Source organism: Pseudophryne corroboree, chromosome 1 (assembly GCF_028390025.1).
Source record: "Pseudophryne corroboree isolate aPseCor3 chromosome 1, aPseCor3.hap2, whole genome shotgun sequence".
Classification (NCBI taxonomy): Eukaryota; Metazoa; Chordata; class Amphibia; order Anura; family Myobatrachidae; genus Pseudophryne; species Pseudophryne corroboree.
The window spans coordinates 190760917-190781175 of NC_086444.1; positions in this window are offsets into that span (position 1 = coordinate 190760917).

Below are 20259 nucleotides of genomic sequence, written 5' to 3' on the forward strand. Positions count from 1 at the left end.
TCCCTCTGTCTCTCCAAAGGGCTAGTGGGGTCCTGTCCTCTATCAGAGCATTCCCTGTGTGTGTGCTGTGTGTCGGTACGTGTGTCGACATGTATGAGGACGATGTTGGTGAGGAGGCGGAGCAATTGCCTGTAATGGTGATGTCACTCTCTAGGGAGTCGACACCGGAATGGATGGCTTATTTAAGCAATTACGTGATAATGTCAACACGCTGCAAGGTCGGTTGACGACATGAGACGGCCGGCAAACCAATTAGTACCTGTCCAGGCGTCTCAAACACCGTCAGGGGCATTAAAACGTCCTTTTACCTCAGTCGGTCGACACAGACACAGACACGGACACTGACTCCAGTGTCGACGGTGAAGAAACAAACGTATTTTCCTTTAGGGCCACACGTTACTTGTTAAGGGCAATGAAGGAGGTGTTACATATTTCTGATACTACAAGTACCACAAAAAAGGGTATTATGTGGAGTGTGAAAAAACTACCTGTAGTTTTTCCTGAATCAGATAAATTAAATGAAGTGTGTGATGATGCGTGGGTTTCCCCCGATAGAAAATTATTGGCGGTATACCTTTTCCCGCCAGAAGTTAGGGCGCGTTGGGAAACACCCCTTAGGGTGGATAAGGCGCTCACACGCTTATCAAAACAAGTGGCGGTACCGTCTCCAGATAGGGCCGCCCTCAAGGAGCCAGCTGATAGGAGGCTGGAAAATATCCTAAAAAGTATATACACACATACTGGTGTTATACTGCGACCAGCGATCGCCTCAGCCTGGATGTGCAGCGCTGGGGTGGCTTGGTCGGATTCCCTGACTGAAAATATTGATACCCTTGACAGGGACAGTATTTTATTGACTATAGAGCATTTAAAGGATGCATTTCTATATATGCGAGATGCACAGAGGGATATTTGCATTCTGGCATCAAGAGTAAGTGCGATGTCCATATCTGCCAGAAGTTGTTTATGGACACGACAGTGGTCAGGTGATGCAGATTCCAAACGGCACATGGAAGTATTGCCGTATAAAGGAGAAAAAGACAACGTCTTTTCAGACTCAGTCCTTTCGTCCCCATAAGGGCAAGCGGACAAAAGGCCAGTCATATCTGCCATGGGATAGAGGAAAGGGAAGAAGACTGCAGCAGGCAGCCCATTCCCAGGAACAGAAGCCCTCCACCGCTTCTGCCAAGTCCTCAGCATGACGCTGGGGCCGTACAAGCGGACTCAGGTGCGGTGGGGGGGTCGTCTCAAGAGTTTCAGCACGCAGTGGGCTCACTCGCAAGTGGACCCCTGGATCCTACAAGTAGTATCCCAGGGGTACAGATTGGAAATTCGAGACGTCTTCCCCTCGCAGGTTCCTGAAGTCTGCTTTACCAACGTCTCCCTCCGACAGGGAGGCAGTAGTGGAAACAATTCACAAGCTGTATTCCCAGCAGGTGATAATCAAAGTACCCCTCCTACAACAAGGAAAGGGGTATTATTCCACACTATATTGTGGTACTGAAGCCAGACGGCTCGGTGAGACCTATTCTAAATCTGAAATATTTGAACACTTACATACAAAGGTTCAAATCAAGATGGAGTCACTCAGAGCAGTGATAGCGAACCAGGAAGAAGGGGACTATATGGTGTCCCGGGACATCAGGGATGCTTACCTCCATGTCCCAATTTGCCCTTCTCACCAAGGGTACCTCAGGTTCGTGGTACAGAACTGTCACTATCAGTTTCAGACGCTGCCGGTTGGATTGTCCACGGCACCCCGGGTCCTTACCAAGGTAATGGCCGAAATGATGATTCTTCTTCAAAGAAAATGGACGATCTCCTGATAAGGGCAAGGTCCAGAGAACAGTTGGAGGTCGGAGTAGCACTATCTCAAGTAGTTCTACGACAGCACGGGTGGATTCTAAATATTCCAAAACCGCAGCTGTTTCCGACGACACGTCTGCTGTTCCTAGGGATGATTCTGGACACAGTCCAGAAAAAGGTGTTTCTCCCGGAGAAGAAAGCCAGGGAGTTATCCGAGCTAGTCAGGAACCTCCTAAAACCAGGAAAAGTGTCAGTGCATCATTGCACAAGGGTCCTGGGAAAAATGGTGGCTTCTTACGAAGCGATTCCATTCGGCAGATTTCACGCAAGAACTTTTCAGTGGGATCTGCTGGAAAAAGGGTCCGGATCGCATCTTCAGATGCATCAGCAGATAACTCTGTCTCCAAGGACAAGGGTGTTTCTTCTGCGGTGGCTGCAGAGTGCTCATCTACTAAAGGGCCGCAGATTCGGCATTCAGGACTGGGTCCTGGTGACCACGGATGCCAGCCTGAGAGGCTGGGGAGCAGTCACACAGGGAAAAAATTTCCAGGGAGTGTGATCAAGTCTGGAGACTTCTCTCCACATAAATATACTGGAGCTAAGGGCAATTTACAATGTTCTAAGCTTAGCAAGACCTCTGCTTCAAGGTCAGCCGGTATTGATCCAGTGGGACAACATCACGGCAGTCGCCCACGTAAACAGACAGGGCGGCACAAGAAGCAGGAGGGCAATGGCAGAAACTGCAAGGATTCTTCGCTGGGCGAAAAATCATGTGATAGCACTGTCAGCAGTGTTCATTCCGGGAGTGGACAACTGGGAAGCAGACTTCCTCAGCAGGCACGACCTCCTCCCGGGAGAGTGGGGACTTCATCGGGAAGTATTCCACATGATTGTGAACCGTTGGGAAAGACCAAAGGTGGACATGATGGCGTCCCGCCTGAACAAAAAACTGGACAGGTATTGCGCCAGGTCAAGAGACCCTCAAGCAATAGCTGTGGACGTTCTGATAACACCGTGGGTGTACCAGTCGGTGTATGTGTTCCCTCCTCTGCTTCTCATACCCAAGGTACTGAGAATTATAAGACGTAGAGGAGTAAGAACTATACTCGTGGCTCCGGATTGGCCAAGAAGGACGTGGCACCCGGAACTTCAAGAAATGCTCACAGAGGACCCATGGCCTCTGCCGCTAAGAAGGGACTTGCTTCAGCAAGTACCAGGTCTGTTCCAAGACTTACCGCGGCTGCGTTTGACGGCATGGCGGTGGAACGCCGGATCCTAAGGGAAAAAGGCATTCCGGAAGAGGTCATTCCTACCCTGGTCAAAGCCAGGAAGGAGGTGACCGCACAACATTATCACCACATGTGGCGAAAATATGTTGCGTGGTGTGAGGCCAGGAAGGCCCCACGAAGAAATTCAACTCGGTCGATTCCTGCATTTCCTGCAAACAGGAGTGTCTATGGACCTCAAATTGGGGTCCATTAAGGTTCAAATTTCGGCCCTGTCGATTTTCTTCCAGAAAGAATTGGCTTCAGTTCCTGAAGTCCAGAAGTTTGTCAAGGGAGTATTGCATATACAACCCCCTTTTTGTGCCTTCAGTGGCACTGTGGGATCTCAACGTAGTTCTGGGATTCCTCAAATCACATTTTAAACCGCTCAAATCTGTGGATTTGAAATATCTCACATGAAAAGTGACCATGCTGTTGGCCCTGGCCTCGGCCAGGCGAGTGTCAGAATTGGCGGCTTTGTCTCACAAAAGCCATATCTGATTGTCCATTCGGACAGGGCAGAGCTGCGGACTCGTCCCCAGTTTCTTCCTAAGGTGGTGTCAGCGTTTCACCTGAACCAGCTTATTGTGGTACCTGCGGCTACTAGGGACTTGGAGGACTCCAAGTTGCTAGATGTTGTCAGGGCCCTGAAAATATAGGTTTCCAGGACGGCTGGAGTCAGGAAAACTGACTTGCTGTTATCCTGTATGCACCCAACAAACTGGGTGCTCTTGCTTCTAAGCAGACGATTGCTCGTTGGATTTGTAGCACATTTCAACTTGCACATTCTGTGGCAGGCCTGCCACAGCCTAAATCTGTCAAGGCCCATTCCACAAGGAAGGTGGGCTCATCCTGGGTGGCTGCCCGAGGGGTCTCGGCATTACAACTCTGCCGAGCAGCTACGTGGTCGGGGGAGAACACGTTTGTAAAATTCTACAAATTTGATACCCTGGCTAAAGAGGACCTGGAGTTCTCTCATTCGGTGCTGCAGAGTCATCCGCACTCTCCCGCCCGTTTGGGAGCTTTGGTATAATCCCCATGGTCCTGACGGAGTCCCCAGCATCCACTAGGACGTCAGAGAAAATAAGATTTTACTTACCGATAAATCTATTTCTCGTAGTCCGCAGTGGATGCTGGGCGCCCATCCCAAGTGCGGATTGTCTGCAATACTTGTACATAGTTATTGTTACAAGAAAATCGGGTTGTTATTGTTGTGAGCCGTCTGTTCAGAGGCTCTTACGTTTGTCATACTGTTAACTGGGTTCAGATCACAAGTTGTACGGTGTGATTGGTGTGGCTGGTATGAGTCTTACCCGGGATTCAAAATCCTTCCTTATTGTGTACGCTCGTCCGGGCACAGTATCCTAACTGAGGCTTGGAGGAGGGTCATAGGGGGAGGAGCCAGTGCACACCACCTGATCCTAAAGCTTTATTTTTGTGCCCTGTCTCCTGCGGAGCCGCTAATCCCCATGGTCCTGACGGAGTCCCCAGCATCCACTACGGACTACGAGGAATAGATTTATCGGTAAGTAAAATCTTATTTTTATAGTGAACTATGGATACCAGCATGGTTGGGCTGCCAAGGCAAATATATATATATATATATATATATATATCTATCTATATATCTGTGCAATGGCCCCGGCACTCACGTAATCCACCGTAGGATATGTCTCGCTCCTGTGCCCTCCCCCTCCGGGGGTCTCCCTCCGGTACACAACAGCAATAGAACAAAGAGGCGGCACTCGGAGACTGTGTAATCAAAGTGTATTAGACAAAAGTGGCATCAACGTTTCGGGGACCAATTCCCCTTCTTCAGGATAAAGTGACAGTGCATAAAACAGTGCTTAAATACCATTTCCCTTTACTCACCCCCCTTCACGTGCATGCAATCTTCTCAGCGTTTCCAGCTGGCCGCTCGTCGGAGCCTCCGCCCGGCGCTTCCGCTCGCGTCAGCGTAACCAGGAAGTGACGTCGCGGGAACCCTCCGATGCGACCATGGAAACACTGTAAACAAAAACTACAGTCTCCGAGTGCCGCCTCTTTGTTTTATTGCTGTGTGTACCGGAGGGAGACCCCCGGAGGGGGAGGGCACAGGAGCGAGACATATCCTACAGTGGATTACGTGAGTGCCGGGGCCATTGCACAGAAATATTCAGGAGCCGCATGCATTGCTTTTTGCACCAAGGCCCCTAGCCCAAGGCACCACATTGAGTCCTGCTGGACCAAGTATTTCTTCATTTCTCCAGGATTCATCCTCACGCACAATTCACGAGCACAGCACGGTGAGCCTGTCAGCAAGGCAAGTGTTTATCAGCATTGATGCACTGAATTAAGCACCAGCACTTTATCTTTTTTGCACCATGGCATCGGCAGTACCCGATTCCAACGATGTTTCCTCATTTCTTCTACACTGTGACACCCTTGAGACATTAAGCTTCTCAGATTTGGAAGCAGAAGCCATTTTACACAAGGAACCAGCCTTCTCAGAAGGAGTTGTTACAACCAGTTCAGAGGCCGTCAAGGAACTGCTACGCCTTAAGAAACGTGAGATAGATTATATATACCACAGTCGAACACTATCGGATTACTTTAGGGCCAAACAGCTGCCGAGAGGCTTCAGGGTCCACAATGTACCCACGATTGGACGCCACAACATGGAATTTTGTAAAAGATGGATCCAGGTACTTAATAAGTGCTCCATGGACCTAATTCTCCTGGTAATAGAGGAGTCCACCAGAGAAGTAGAGAAAACAAAAGGGCTCATTACCAATCTTGAAGCTGAACACAGTGCATTGTTGACATCTGAGCAGTCTAAGGTCCTATTGGAGAAATTGGAAACCCAGGTGGAACAGTACAGAATTAATTTGTTAAAATTTAAAAAAGACAAATTTAATACAGTTCAAATGGACTACACACAACACAGGGTGTACCTGTGGTTGGGCAACTCTGCAAACACCAACAGGCCACGACCACCTTTTAAGTACAGACCCCGGAGGGGAACGGTAGGCAACACGACCTCAGCTAGTGACTCTGATGATGTCCGAGGGTCCTCAACAGCCGGGTCACAACGGGGGACCCCTTTAGGGGCAAGAACCCGTGCTGGGATCGTGGCACGGGTAGAAAACACCGAAGCACCAGAAGAGGTGGACAAAATAAAAGGCAAAAACAAGACAAAACCCCCGAAGGGAAAGAAACGTTAATTTTTAACCTCTCGTCTACACCACTGACACAGGCTGAAGAGAGGGTACTTAACAAGGGTCTCACGTTTGTGCCTACTAACTTTGGAGATGATTTTAGATGGAAGGTCAACACCTATAAACTGCACCGCACTTTAAAATTGAAGGAGCACTTTAGTAAACAGCCCGCAGCCCCTGCAAAGACCCCACTGCCACAGAGGTTACAGAAACTGGGTCCCAAATCAAGGTTTGACCCAGTGTCTCATAATGCCTCCATCAAAACGTTCCATAGGATGCTGGAAGCTTCCAGTGATGAAGATAGGTCCCCGTCATACCATAATCTTCAACAGGATAAAAGATTAGCACTTAAGTCATTAAGTAACAGAAAAGATTTAATAATACGGGGGGCTGATAAAGGCGGATCCATCGTCATTCAAGATACCAATGATTATATGGCTGAATGCTGGAGACTGCTGAATGATTCAGACACCTATAGTATCTTAAGTAAAGATCCTTCACAGGACTATAAAGAAGAACTTAAGCTGCTATTAGATCAAGCACGGGCAGAGGGCATCATTTCTTCTGAGGTGTATGTCAAATTGTTGTCTGAATTCCCTGTGTCTCCACTCTTTTATACTATTCCTAAGATCCACAAGGACGCACAGAGACCCCCGGGCAGACCTATCATCTCCGCCCGGGAGTCTCTGTGTGAACCAGTGGCTATTTATCTCGATGCCTATTTGCAACCCTGTGTACAGGGCACCAGTACACATCTGAAAGATTCTAGCACTTTGCTTAAGAAATTGGCTACCATCGAGCAGGTGCCAGCAGATGTCTCCTTGGCTACCATTGACGTGACCAGCCTCTATACCTGCATTCCACATCAGGCAGGTATACAGGCAGTCAGGAGATTGATTACCGGTAACATTTTGTACACAGGCCCTGACATTGATTTCTTTATGCAGTTACTACAGTTTACTTTGTCACACAACTTCTTTATTTTTGATGGCAAATTTTATCGACAGCGAACGGGGTGTGCCATGGGATCTTCCGTGGCACCCTCGTTCGCAAATGCCTTTATGTGGGAGGGGGAATGTGAGCTATTCCTAGCTGATCCAAGGGTAGCTGAACGTCTATTTCTGTATTTTCGTTATATAGACGACGTGCTCATAATGTGGCGGGGTGATGTACTGGATTTGATTAACTTAGTTAATTTGCACAATCAATCAGAGAGCCCTGCTAAACTTACTTTGGTCAGCAGCATGCAAGAAATTTGTTTTTTGGATATACTGATTAGATTACAAGACGGTAGGCTGGTCACATGTCTTTATAGGAAACCTACTGACCGCAACACAATATTGCGGTATGACAGTTTCCACCCACCCGCCACCATCAAAGGTCTGCCATACTCGCAGTTCCTTCGTGTGTGCAGGACTAACAGTCAAGAGCAAATCAGGGATACACAACTTGACGAAATGGAACATAGGTTCCTAGAGAGAGGGTACCCACGGAAATTACTCTCTGCTGCACGCACCAAAGCGGTTGCAGCAAAGAGGGATGATTTGTTTATACCAGCCAATACCAAAGATATGTCTAAGATCATTCCCTGGGTATGTGAACATAGAACCACAGTAGGCAAGTGCAACAAAAACTCCGGGCTTTATGGCCCATAGTGTCAAGTGACCCTGATTTGGGCATTTTTCGAGATGTACGTGTTATGCCTAGCTACAAGAAGGGAAGGAGTATCAAAGATATATTGGTTAAAACCGATATGTCCAAACTTAAAGTAAAGCCCACCCATTTTATGACAAGAAAGAATGGGTGTTTCAAGTGCACAGGGTGCACGACATGCACCTACATGTCACCAGGTGACACCATTTCGCACCCATTTTCAGGCAAGAGCTTTAAAATCAAATGGGCGTTAACCTGTAGTTCAAAATTTGTGATATATGCCATCATGTGCCCTTGTGGGCGCTACTATATCGGCAAAACCGAATGCCAATTCAAGGTTAGAATGGCACAGCACAGGCAATCCATCAGAAACGCTCTTGCCACAGGAAGTGGCGACCAGCCGGTGGCCAAGCATTTCGTGGAACATCGACGTAGCATGGCCACCTTAAAACATCGAATTATTGATCATGTCCCAGAGTCAGCCCGAGGGGGCAACAGGGGCAAAAGACTCTTACAACTTGAGTCAGTGTGGATACACAGGTTAAACACGTTAAAACCAGGTGGGCTAAATGACAATCTAGGCCTTATTAATTTTTTATAATTTTTTATAAATGTAGATAATTGTACACTGCATTTTACAAAACGTTAGATGTGAGGTACCCTAGCAATGATAGCTTCCGTAGAAAGAGGTATTTCTGGTCTAATCCTGTCTAAGGGGCATAGTGGGCTTTAAGTAGCAAACATAATTGAGCTTACAGGGTCACTGAGTTGCCAATGCTGCAGTTTGTTTATTCATATGTTTTTATCAAAATAACAGTCACGTGTTTAATGTACATGCACAATTTTATCGAGATTATATATTCAATGATGCAGATTTTAACATTGTAATAATAGTATACACACAAGCACTTTACTGTCCAAGTGGTCAGCGTACACTGAGGTATGTTTTGTTAAGCACTGTATGTACTGATGATCTGTAGTTTTTGTTTACAGTGTTTCCATGGTCGCATCGGAGGGTTCCCGCGACGTCACTTCCTGGTTACGCTGACGCGAGCGGAAGCGCCGGGCGGAGGCTCCGACGAGCGGCCAGCTGGAAACGCTGAGAAGATTGCATGCACGTGAAGGGGGGTGAGTAAAGGGAAATGGTATTTAAGCACTGTTTTATGCACTGTCACTTTATCCTGAAGAAGGGGAATTGGTCCCCGAAACGTTGATGCCACTTTTGTCTAATACACTCTTTGATTACACAGTCTCCGAGTGCCGCCTTTTTGTTCTATTGCTGTATGTATGTATATATATATATATATATATATATATATATATATATATATATATATACCGTATATACTCGAGTATAAGCCGACTTTTTCAGCACTTTTTTTTTGTGCTGAAAAAGCCCCCTCGGCTTATACCCGAGTCAGTGGAAGGAGGGACACGGAGGGCACAGCGCGCGGCTCTGCTGTGTCCCTCCTGCGTCTCCGTCTCCGGTGGCGTGTGTGTGTTAAATGAACTGCCCGTTCGTGAGCTCTGATTGGCTCACGTACCGGCACTTCATTTAATACACACACGCCGCCGGAGACGCAGGAGGGACACAGGAGAGCCGCGCGCTGTGCCCTCCGTGTCCCTCCTTCAGAAGACAATGCAGGAGCGATGGAGGGTAAGTACCCTTCCTGGCACTGTGGGGCATATCTGGCAGCATGAGGGCACATCTAGCACAGTGGGGCATATCTGGCAGCATGAGGGCACATCTGGCACTGTGGGGGATATCTGGCATATCTGGCAGCATGAGGGCACATCTGGCATATCTGGCAGCATGAGGGCATATCTGGCACTGTGGGGCATATCTGGCAGCATGAGGGCATATCTGGCACTGTGGGGCATATCTGGAAGCATGAGGGCACATCTGGCATATCTGGCAGCATGAGGGCATATCTGGCACTGTGGGGCATATCTGGCAGCATGAGGGCATATCTGGCATTGTGGGGCATATCTGGCAGCATGAGGGCACATCTGGCAGCATGAGGGCATATCTGGCACTGTGGGGCATATCTGGCACTGTGGGGCATATCTGGCAGCATGAGGGCATATCTGGCACTGTGGGGCATATCTGGCATGAGGGCATATATGGCACTGTGGGGCATATCTGGCAGCATGAGGGCATATCTGGCACTGTGGGGCATATCTGGCAGCATAAGGGCATATCTGGCACTGTGGGGCATATCTGGCAGTATGAGGGCATATCTGGCACTGAGGGCTGTGTACGGCTAGAGCTGCATTTCCCACCCTAGGCTTATACTCGAGTCAATGAGTTTTCCCAGGTTTTTGTGGTAAAATTAGGTGCCTCGGCTTATATTCAAATCGACTTATACTCGAGTATATACAGTATATGTATAGGGTGAACCAACAGCGCCAAAAAATACAGTAGAATAAAAAAATTTCACAGTATGTCAGTTATAGGTTACCCCAAAAAACATCTAGTCACTGTATGCCACTCCCATTTTTTGTGTATGGGGCGTCTGCTAGATCTTAAGTAAAGACCGCACTTGTACGTGTGCAGGATAAAGGAATATTGGAAAAACGAATAAGATCGGAGCGACCACAGGTGGTAATTATTCTTAGCGACTACGTATTTTCTCAAAAATAATGCAGGGTTTATTACAAAGAACGTTTAAGACAAATGCAAAAAAGAGAAATATATATAAAGGACAACATAAAAGAGTACTTTAAAAACCATGAGGGCACATAAAAGACAAGTAGAAATGGTGCTAAAATTCATGCACTAAAAAATGAGGATATTAAAAATAGCTAGAACTAAAATATGTAAAAAATACATATAAAAAAATTCATATAAGAAAGGTAGCTTAACTGAGGATTCGATAGTAGCAGGATTCACCCAACGCGTTTCGTCTGGTCTGACTTCATCAAGGGGTGGTGGACAGAGTGGGACACATCCTCTATATATACCCCTATGGGTGAGGAAGTGATTGATTACCTCACTTCCTGTAATTAATTTGCATTAGAGAACAGGATACAAAAAACACATAAAACACATATTGACTGGAACTAATAGGAGGGGAGACTGTGAATACAGTAAAGTGCTGTGTTTGCACTTAAAAATATGTAAGGAGTCCTTGTAAAGCTCTATTTTCTTTCAGGGGAGTTCATTTCCGGTACGCGACGCTACTCGCGTCATTTCCGCCCCACTTCCGGTGTCCGAGAACTCCTTTCGCGCATGCGCCGGCTGATGTAAAGGGAGATGCGGCGGCCATCTCAGTGTAGTCCGTACTGTAAGACAGTCCCATGTAGTGGAAGCGGGTGCCGGCGGCCATATTTCCATTGACAATATTCATTCAAATGGATTGGTAATGGTTGTTCCATTGTCTCTAAACCGGAGGAACACATAAAAAAGAGATATAAAAGCGTAATCAGTGCTTATAAAAGCTATTTAGGAATCATATGTGATCCATATTGTTTACATACTATTGAACAAGTACTATGTATAAATATATTATAAGCTTCATTAGGTGACTATATGTACAGCCTAAGGTACTAAACACTATCTTCTAATATTCATAGGGGAATGACACCCTGCAGGAAGGTGCGAAATATAGCATCAGGAGATTCATTTTAGAGTACAGGTGTTGAATACATGATTCGTATACTTGGAAAATAATTATATATATGGCAATCAGTATCGTATTAATAGTTTATATATAGGTTTTTACCGTCATATACGGAAGAGTTATTGTTAGCTTGAATTAATTGTTAGATCGAGTCTGGGAGTGACGCGCCCCTGATCCAGTTATGATTAGTGATGAGCGGGTTCGGTTCCTCGGAAACCGAACCCCCCCGAACTTCACCCATTTTACACGGGTCCGAGGCATACTCGGATTCTCCCGTATGGCTCGGTTAACCCGAGCGCGCCCGAACGTCATCATCCCGCTGTCGGATTCTCGCGAGATTCGGATTCTATATAAGCAGCCGCGCGTCGCCGCCATTTTCACTCGTGCATTGGAAATGTTAGGGAGAGGACGTGGCTGGCGTCCTCTCCGTTTAGTCATTGTTGATGCAAATATTTGTGCTTGCTTATATCTTAATTGTGGGGACTAGGGAGCAGCTGTATTATTAATATAGGAGTAGTACAGTGCAGCGTTTTGCTGATCAGTGACCACCAGTTTTATCCGTTCTCTGCCTGAAAAAAACGCTCCTTATCCGTTATCTGTGCTCAGTGTGCTGCATATATCTGTGCTCACACTGCTTAATTGTGGGGACTGGGGAGCAGCAGTATTATATAGGAGGAGTACAGTGCAGAGTTTTGCTGACAGTGACCACCAGTATACGTTGTCTGCCTGAAAAACACTCCATATCTGTGCTCAGTGTGCTGCATATATCTGTGCTCACACTGCTTAATTGTGGGGACTGGGGAGCAGCAGTATTATATAGGAGGAGTACAGTGCAGAGTTTTGCTGACAGTGACCACCAGTATATGTTGTCTGCCTGAAAAACACTCCATATCTGTGCTCAGTGTGCTGCATATATCTGTGCTCACACTGCTTTATTGTGGGGACTGGGGACCACCAGTATATTATATAGGAGGAGTACAGTGTAGAGTTTTGCTGACCAGTGACCACCAGTATACGTTGTCTGCCTGAAAAACACTCCATATCTGTGCTGCATTGTAGTATATATAGTAGGAGTACAGTGCATAATTTTGCTGACCACCAGTATATAATATATAGGAGTACGGTACAGTAGGCCACTGCTGTACCTACCTCTGTGTCGTCAAGTATACTATCCATCCATACCTGTGGTGCATTTCAGTTTTGCACAGTTTGCTGACCACCAGTATATAATATATGGCATTACGGTACAGTAGGCCACTGCTGTACCTACCTCTGTGTCGTCAAGTATACTATCCATCCATACCTGTGGTGCATTTCTGTTTTGCACAGTTTGCTGACCACCAGTATATAATATATAGAATTACGGTACAGTAGGCCACTGCTGTACCTACCTCTCTGTCGTCAAGTATACTATCCATCCATACCTGTGGTGCATTTGAGTTTTGCACAGTTTGCTGACCACCAGTATATAATATATAGCATTACGGTACAGTAGGCCACTGTTGTATCTACCTCTGTGTCGTCAAGTATACTATCCATCCATACCTGTGGTGCATTTCAGTTGTGCGCAGTATACATAGTAGTAGGCCATTGCTATTGATACTGGCATATAATTCTACACATTAAAAAATGGAGAACAAAAATGTGGAGGTTAAAATAGGGAAAGATCAAGATCCACTTCCACCTCATGCTGAAGCTGCTGCCACTAGTCACTCATTACTATAGTAATCATACAATATTTGAGGTAGCAAACATTTAGAAACAATCAAAAATTAAAAGGGGGAGGACAAGGGGAAAAAGGGGGAATGGGAAAAAGAAGGGGGGGGGGGGAGTGGAGAAGGTCACCTATATAAATCATTCAGAAGCCAGAGAGGAGGTATCAGCAAGTTCTATCCTCAATGGGTACTCAGGGGTGCGTAATCGGCATATGTCTTGGTTGTCTTAAATTCTATCCAGTGAAGCCAAATAGCTATATAGTCTGAATATTTGTCCAAGGCGGCAGAGTAAACATCTTCCATATGCATATAGAAATCTATGCGTTGGAACCATTCCCATATTGTCGGCGGCTTAACGGACCGCCAGTGTACTGGGAGTACAGCTCTTGCTGCGTTATTTAAGTGTTTAAGGAGGGACTTCTTGTAGTGAGACAGGGATATACTGGAGTGTGATAGAAGCCAAAAATACGGACCTGTTGGCACTGGGCCCCCCAGAATTTCTGTTGATAGTTTAATAATTGTGCTCCAGAAGGGGGCAATAGACGTACAGTCCCACCAAATATGGATCAACGTACCAGTATCCCTACCACACCGCCAGCACAGGGGAGAAACTGAGGGGTAGAATTTATGTAGAAGAGACGGGCACCTGTACCATCTTGTTAGCAATTTGTATTGTGTTTCCACAACTTCCAAGCTAGTGGAGCATTGTGCCATAACCTTGCAATGTGTATCCCAGTGGATCTTAATTCCCCGATGTAGTAAGTCCTTATCCCAGGCATCACAGAAAGAAGGGACAGTAGGGAAGTAGCCCCGCAGAAGAATTTTATAAATACCCGACACTACATGTAAGGGGGCCATCTCCTGATTGCACATGGATTCAAAGGGGGTAAGAGCCTTATAAAGGTCTATCGCTCCTCTCTGCGAGGTAATGAAATGGCGCACCTGGAGGAAGAACCAGTAGTCTTTAGCAGGTATATCGCCCGCTGCCTGTATCTCAGAGAATAGTTTGAGTTTGCCATGTGCAAGCAAGTGAGTCACCCTAGTCACACCCGCCCTTTCCCATCTAGAAGCAATTGTACTCGACCTTCCTGGGGGGAACAGTGGATTATCAAAAATAGGTATAAGGGATGTTTGTCTAGACGAGACTCCCATCTTATAACGAAGCGTCCGCCATAAAGCTAGTGTGGGCCCCACAGTGGGATGGAGTGAGCGGCTGAATTTAGGGGACCAGGGCACTGCCTGTAAATTAAGATTAGTGGAAGAAGCCTCCAGGTCAACCCACTGTTTCCTATCTGAACTGGGGCGGGACCAATCTACAATCCTATGCAGTAGGGTGGCATGATAGTATGCTGAAACCATAGGCAGTTGTTGTCCGCCTTGAGATTTCAGTCTAGACAAATGGCTATGCTTGAACCTAGGTTTCCGTCCGCCCCAGATGAAATGACTTATCGCCTTGTGTGCTTCAGCTAAGAATTTAGGGGGGAGTTTCAAAGGGATGGTTTGAAAGAGATATAACAGCCTAGGGAGAATGTTCATCTTCACTATATTTATACGGCCTAGCCATGAAAACCTCTGCGTGAGCCAATACGTCATCTCCTGACGCAGTTTGCGGAGAAGAGGGGTGTGGTTAATGGCCACTACAGCATTAAGCGACGAAGGGATTTGAATCCCTAGATAAGTAATATGGGATTTCTGCCATGTGAAATGAAATGACTGCGCCAAGAGAGAGGCCGTTGCAGGTGGGAGCGTAATATTCATTGCCATAGATTTTGAATAATTAATTTTAAAATTTGATAGGTTTCCGAAGCGCATGAATTCATTCATTAGGTTAGGTAGAGATATCAAAGGATTTGTTACGACCGCTAATAAGTCGTCTGCAAAGAGGGCCAAGCGGTGGTTAACCTTGCCTACCTGCAGGCCCGCAATGTTAGGGTTGCATCTGATCGCACGGGCCAAAGCCTCCATGCATAGGACAAAAATTAGAGGTGATAGCGGGCAGCCTTGGCGCGTGCCATTGGATATCGGTATTGGTTCAGAAAGAATGCCATTCACCCTAACCCGAGCAGATGGAGCTCTATACAACGAGAGAATCCTCTGCATGAAAACATCTCCCAGACCCAGGCGTCTAAGCACTGCCTCCATAAAGTCCCAGTCCACCCGGTCAAAGGCCTTTTCTGCATCTGTAGAGAGGAGCATAAAGGGGGTATCAGTAGCCTGCGCGTGCGCTATTAGGTCGATGACTCTGGTAGTATTATCCCTTGCCTCTCTGCCCATAACAAAGCCGACCTGGTCAGGGTGTATTATATCTGGTAATAACGGCCGAAGGCGATTAGCCATGAGTTTTGCAAATAATTTGATATCCACATTCAGCAGTGATATCGGCCTATAGCTGGAGGGGAGTGTCGGATCTTTAGAATCCTTTGGAATGACAGTAATATGGGCGTTCAGGGACTGGCTCGACAGAGGGACCACCGATGATATGGCATTGCAGGCCTGCAGGAGAAGGGGGCCGAGCTTATCTTGAAAGGCCTTATAATACGTGACCGGGAAACCATCCGGTCCCGGGCTTTTACCATTGGGGGATGACTTTAGGGCAGCTAGCAGTTCTTCCTCAGTGAAAGGATCATCTAGGGCCCGTGCTACGCCTGTTGGGAGAATTGGAAAAGTAATTTCGTCAAGAAATACCTGTATGTCGTGTATGTGGTCTAAGCGTGTAGACGATGTACGCTTGGAGGTCAGATTATACAAAGTCAAATAGTAAGTATGAAATATCCCAGCTATCTCAGTATCAGAGGCATGGGACAGCCCGTCAGCGCCTGTGAGTTTAGATATATACGTTAAAGATCTCTGAGCTCTAAGGGCACGTGCCAAAAGTTTACCGGGTCTATTTCCCCACCTATGGTATTTATGGCGACATTTACGAAATGCCCTGCGGGTACCATCGCTGAGCAAGGTATTAAGAGCTTGTCTTGCTGACTGGAGTTCTGCAAAAGTGTCGGACGCCAACGTGGATTTATGTGCCAATTCTAATTTTTTTATTTTCTCTAACAGGGCGTTTCTACACTCAGCTTTTTGTTTTTTTCAGGTGTGTGCCCAATTGTATGCACTTACCCCTTATCACACACTTATGTGCCTCCCATAATATTACCGGGGAGACATCACCAGTCGCATTTAAAGAAACGTAATCCTCTATTGCCTTCTCAATCTGGGCTCGATAAACAGGGTCCCGGAGGAGTTGTTCATTGAACCGCCAACGCCAGTGCTTGGGAGGTGGATGTCGGAGGGAAAGTGTGATCGCAAACGGAGCATGGTCGGATAGTGTAATTTGGCCGACGGTAGCACCAGTCAAAAGATCCAGATGGGCATGGCTCACGCAGAGGTAATCTATTCGGGAGTAGGAATTATGTGGGGATGAGTAAAAGGTAAAATCCTTGTCTGAAGGGTGAAGAAGACGCCAAGCGTCTACCAGTTGAAAATCGTGCAAAACAGTTCTAAACCGTCTGGACTCTCTAAGAGTAGTCCTTGGAAATCCAGAAGAGGAATCCAAACGGGGTTCAAGGACCCAATTAAGATCCCCTCCCACCACCAAAGTACGTACCAGGTACTGCTCAACTTGCTCCAGGGAGTCCCTAAGAAACTGGGTTTGGCCCTGGTTTGGAAGGTAGAGATTTACAAAAGTGAATGTCTGATGGGCTATAGTAACCCTGACCAGAACCCCTCTCCCATCACCTATTAGCATTTCCGAAACATCCATCAGCCTCAGATGCTTGGCAAAAAGGATGGCGACCCCTCTAGCCTTCGCTCCGGATTAATCGTTAAAGTACCCCTTTGGAAAGTGTCGGGAGCGAAGTCCCGGGGAGGCCCCCCTCTTGAAATGTGTCTCCTGCAAGAAAACAACCTCCGCCCCATCAGTATGTAAAGTATGTAGAAGACCTGACCTCTTTTCAGGGATATTTAGGCCCTTCACATTATAAGAAACAATTTTTAAGCTAGCCATAATGGAAGGGATGTAGGGACTAACTGACTGATCGATTTACCATAGCTACATATCCAGCATATTTTAGCACCAAGAGTAACCTGAAGTTGGCGGTGGTATGGGAGGGAAGGGGTGGCTGGGGAAACACAAGAGGAAAGAAAGGAGAACACAAATAACTGCACATAGAAAAAAAGGAAAAATAACAAAGACATATATTGAAAGCCATGGGTAAAAACTAAGCATCCCATGGTCTAAGAAATATACAGCAGAGAAGGGGGTCCAGAGGGTGACAACAGGTGCAACACATTTATAAAAACAAATTAAATGGGTAGTTTACAGGGATATGTCCTGGTCAAGGAGGAGATGAGCGAGAGAAAGGAAAACAACCGCCGTCTCCCTCTCCGTCTCCGTCTCTCAGCTCCATATAACTCACAGGGAACCTCCCAGGCAGAGCACAAAATTAATTTCCACCATCAAGAAAGCAGTACACATTCCCAAAACAATTTAAGCCCATAAATTTAACAAACAGTAAGAAAATAAACATGGGCGTTCAATAATAAAATGCGAGGGAAAAAAAAAAGGATATCACAATTCAGAGTGACAATTATAGTCACGAGGTTCCAGAGGCCTCATCGGTCTTGCCGGTTCGATTACGTCGTCTGGAATTGCTCACTGCTTTCCAAGGCTCCCTGCGGGGGAGTGATGTAGTGGGAAGTTGCAGGGGATCCGTCCAATTTGGTAGTGATATGAACGGTAGTCCCAGTGCAGAGCAGAACGATGGGACGTCCTCATAATCCTCAAGAACATAACGTGTCCCTTCACGGGTCACCTGGATACTTAAAGGATATCCCCAGCGGAACCTAATATCTTTCTTCCGAAGAGCTTCCGTGAGGGGGTGGAGAAGACGCCTCTGTTGGAGCGTTGCCCATGAGAGGTCCTGGAAGATCTGTATGTGATGGCCTTTAAAATCTATGTTGGAGGCCTGTCTGGATTTCTGTAGCATAGTCTCTTTCACCTGAAAATAATGCAGACGGCAGATGACATCTCTAGGCCTTTCTGTGGGCGCTCCTTTTGATCGGAGTGCCCGATGCGCTCTGTCAAATATTATTTGAGAGCTGGGGTCGGCACCAAGAAGGTTGTTGAATATTGTAGATAACACCGCAACCAGGCCTTGAGGAGGTACATCTTCCGGGAGACCTTTGACCCTCAGGTTATTCCGCCTACCCCTGTTATCTATATCATCCAGTCTACGTCTCATTTCAGTGGTGGTACGGGAGTATCGAGATACAAGATCGTGTAAATCAGCGAGCATAGAGTCCGTTTCATCCCTGTGGTCTTCCAAGTCAACCACTCTATTCGCTACTTGTGAGAGGTCAGATTGGATGGTGGAGAGACTCGCCTGGAGAGAATCGTGAATCCGTTTCTCCATGCTGGACAAATCTTGCTGAATGTCTTGACGTGTAGGAAGAGAGCGCAGTTGTATAAGAACTGCCGCCAGATCGGCGGAGTCTTTACTGACAGACCCAGATTGGCGTTTTTTTGGGGAAGAAGCCGGGGCCCCTTTATCCTCCATGATGTTCGATGTCAAGGGTTCAGAGAGGGGTGTAGAGGTAATGGGGTCGGGCACGGGAGTGCCAAATAAAGTACGGAAGGCCGCAGCTCATGAGGTTACGGGTTTAGCTTTTGATGATTTGCCAGAGCGGCGCCGCCTTGACATTTGTCTAAGTGGAGAAAACAGAATCCAGAACAGTGCCTCGTGGAAGGAAATATTAGGTCATATCCCAATACGTATTGCAACACATTATCCCCTCTGCGCGGCTTGGTCACATTATAGCATAATATACATCAGGCAGGCACCGGTGGGTACCGGGGTCATCAGCATGCGGGTATATAGAGGAAGGTCAGTTATGTCCTCCAGCTGCACAGGTGTCCCGCTCCTTTCGGCTGCAGTTGCAGTTGCTCAGATGGTGAGGGGGTGCAGAGAAGTGAGCGGCCGCGAGTGGACCTCTAAGGGGGTAAACCCGGCCACCGGCGCGCCGCGTCGCCCCCAGTCCAAGAACGTCCACAGAAATTTAGTCCCCGGCTCCGGAGGAGCGAGAGGGCCGCAACCCGCAGGGTCGGCCGAAGCCTCCCCCCGATTCCGCGGCACACTGTCACTGATCCAGGAGCGTAGGGTGAGAGATCGGGGTGCAGCCGCAGAGAGACTGAGGGCACAGGGGAGGGTGAAGGAGGTCTTTTATATGGTTGCAGCCAAGGGCCTTGGAGGAGTGCAGTCTCTGCAGCTGTGGGCCAAGGCACGACCCAGAGTCATCTACAGTGAAGGGGCACTACTGTAATGCAACAGCAGATCACTCACCCCCTGATGGAGAAGCAGGTCCCAGGCCGTAAGCAGCAGTCCTCTGGCCTACACAGCGCACCTCTGCAGCAATCAGATTACAGTGGGAGACAATCGGGCAGCAGATACAGCACCCCGAAGTAATAGATCCGATAGTTGCTTTAATTGGCCCTGATTTAGGGTCCAAGCAGGCACAGATCTTATTAGGTCAGTGAAACATGCCCCCTCCAAGATGGCCGCCGAGATCCTCCGCAGCAAACAGGGATCCTGGGACCACAGCGCCACACAGCCACCCCAGGACTCCGCTCTCCGCAGACCAGGGAGCAGCAGCCAGGCAGCGCAGATCAGATCCACAGCGCAGCGCTAATCTCACAGCGCCGCGCCGGCCGCCGGGTCCCCACTTCCGGTCCGCGACTCCCGGACGTCCGTCCCGGGCACCCCACGCAAGTGAGCTCCCGGCGTCAGATGAGTAAGTAGGCCGGGATCAGCAGGGAGGGTCGGGAACGAACCCGGGTCGCAGGCCGCTTCCCCAGTGTCTCAGAGCAGGCAGGGGAGACAGGGGCACAGCAGAGATCCCCTGTAACCGCGGAGAATCGGTCTATTTAGACGTGGGATAGTTGGAGCTGAGCCAGTGCACGTCCTCCTCATTAGCCTGTCAAGCCACGCCCCTTAGCCTGCCAAGCCACGCC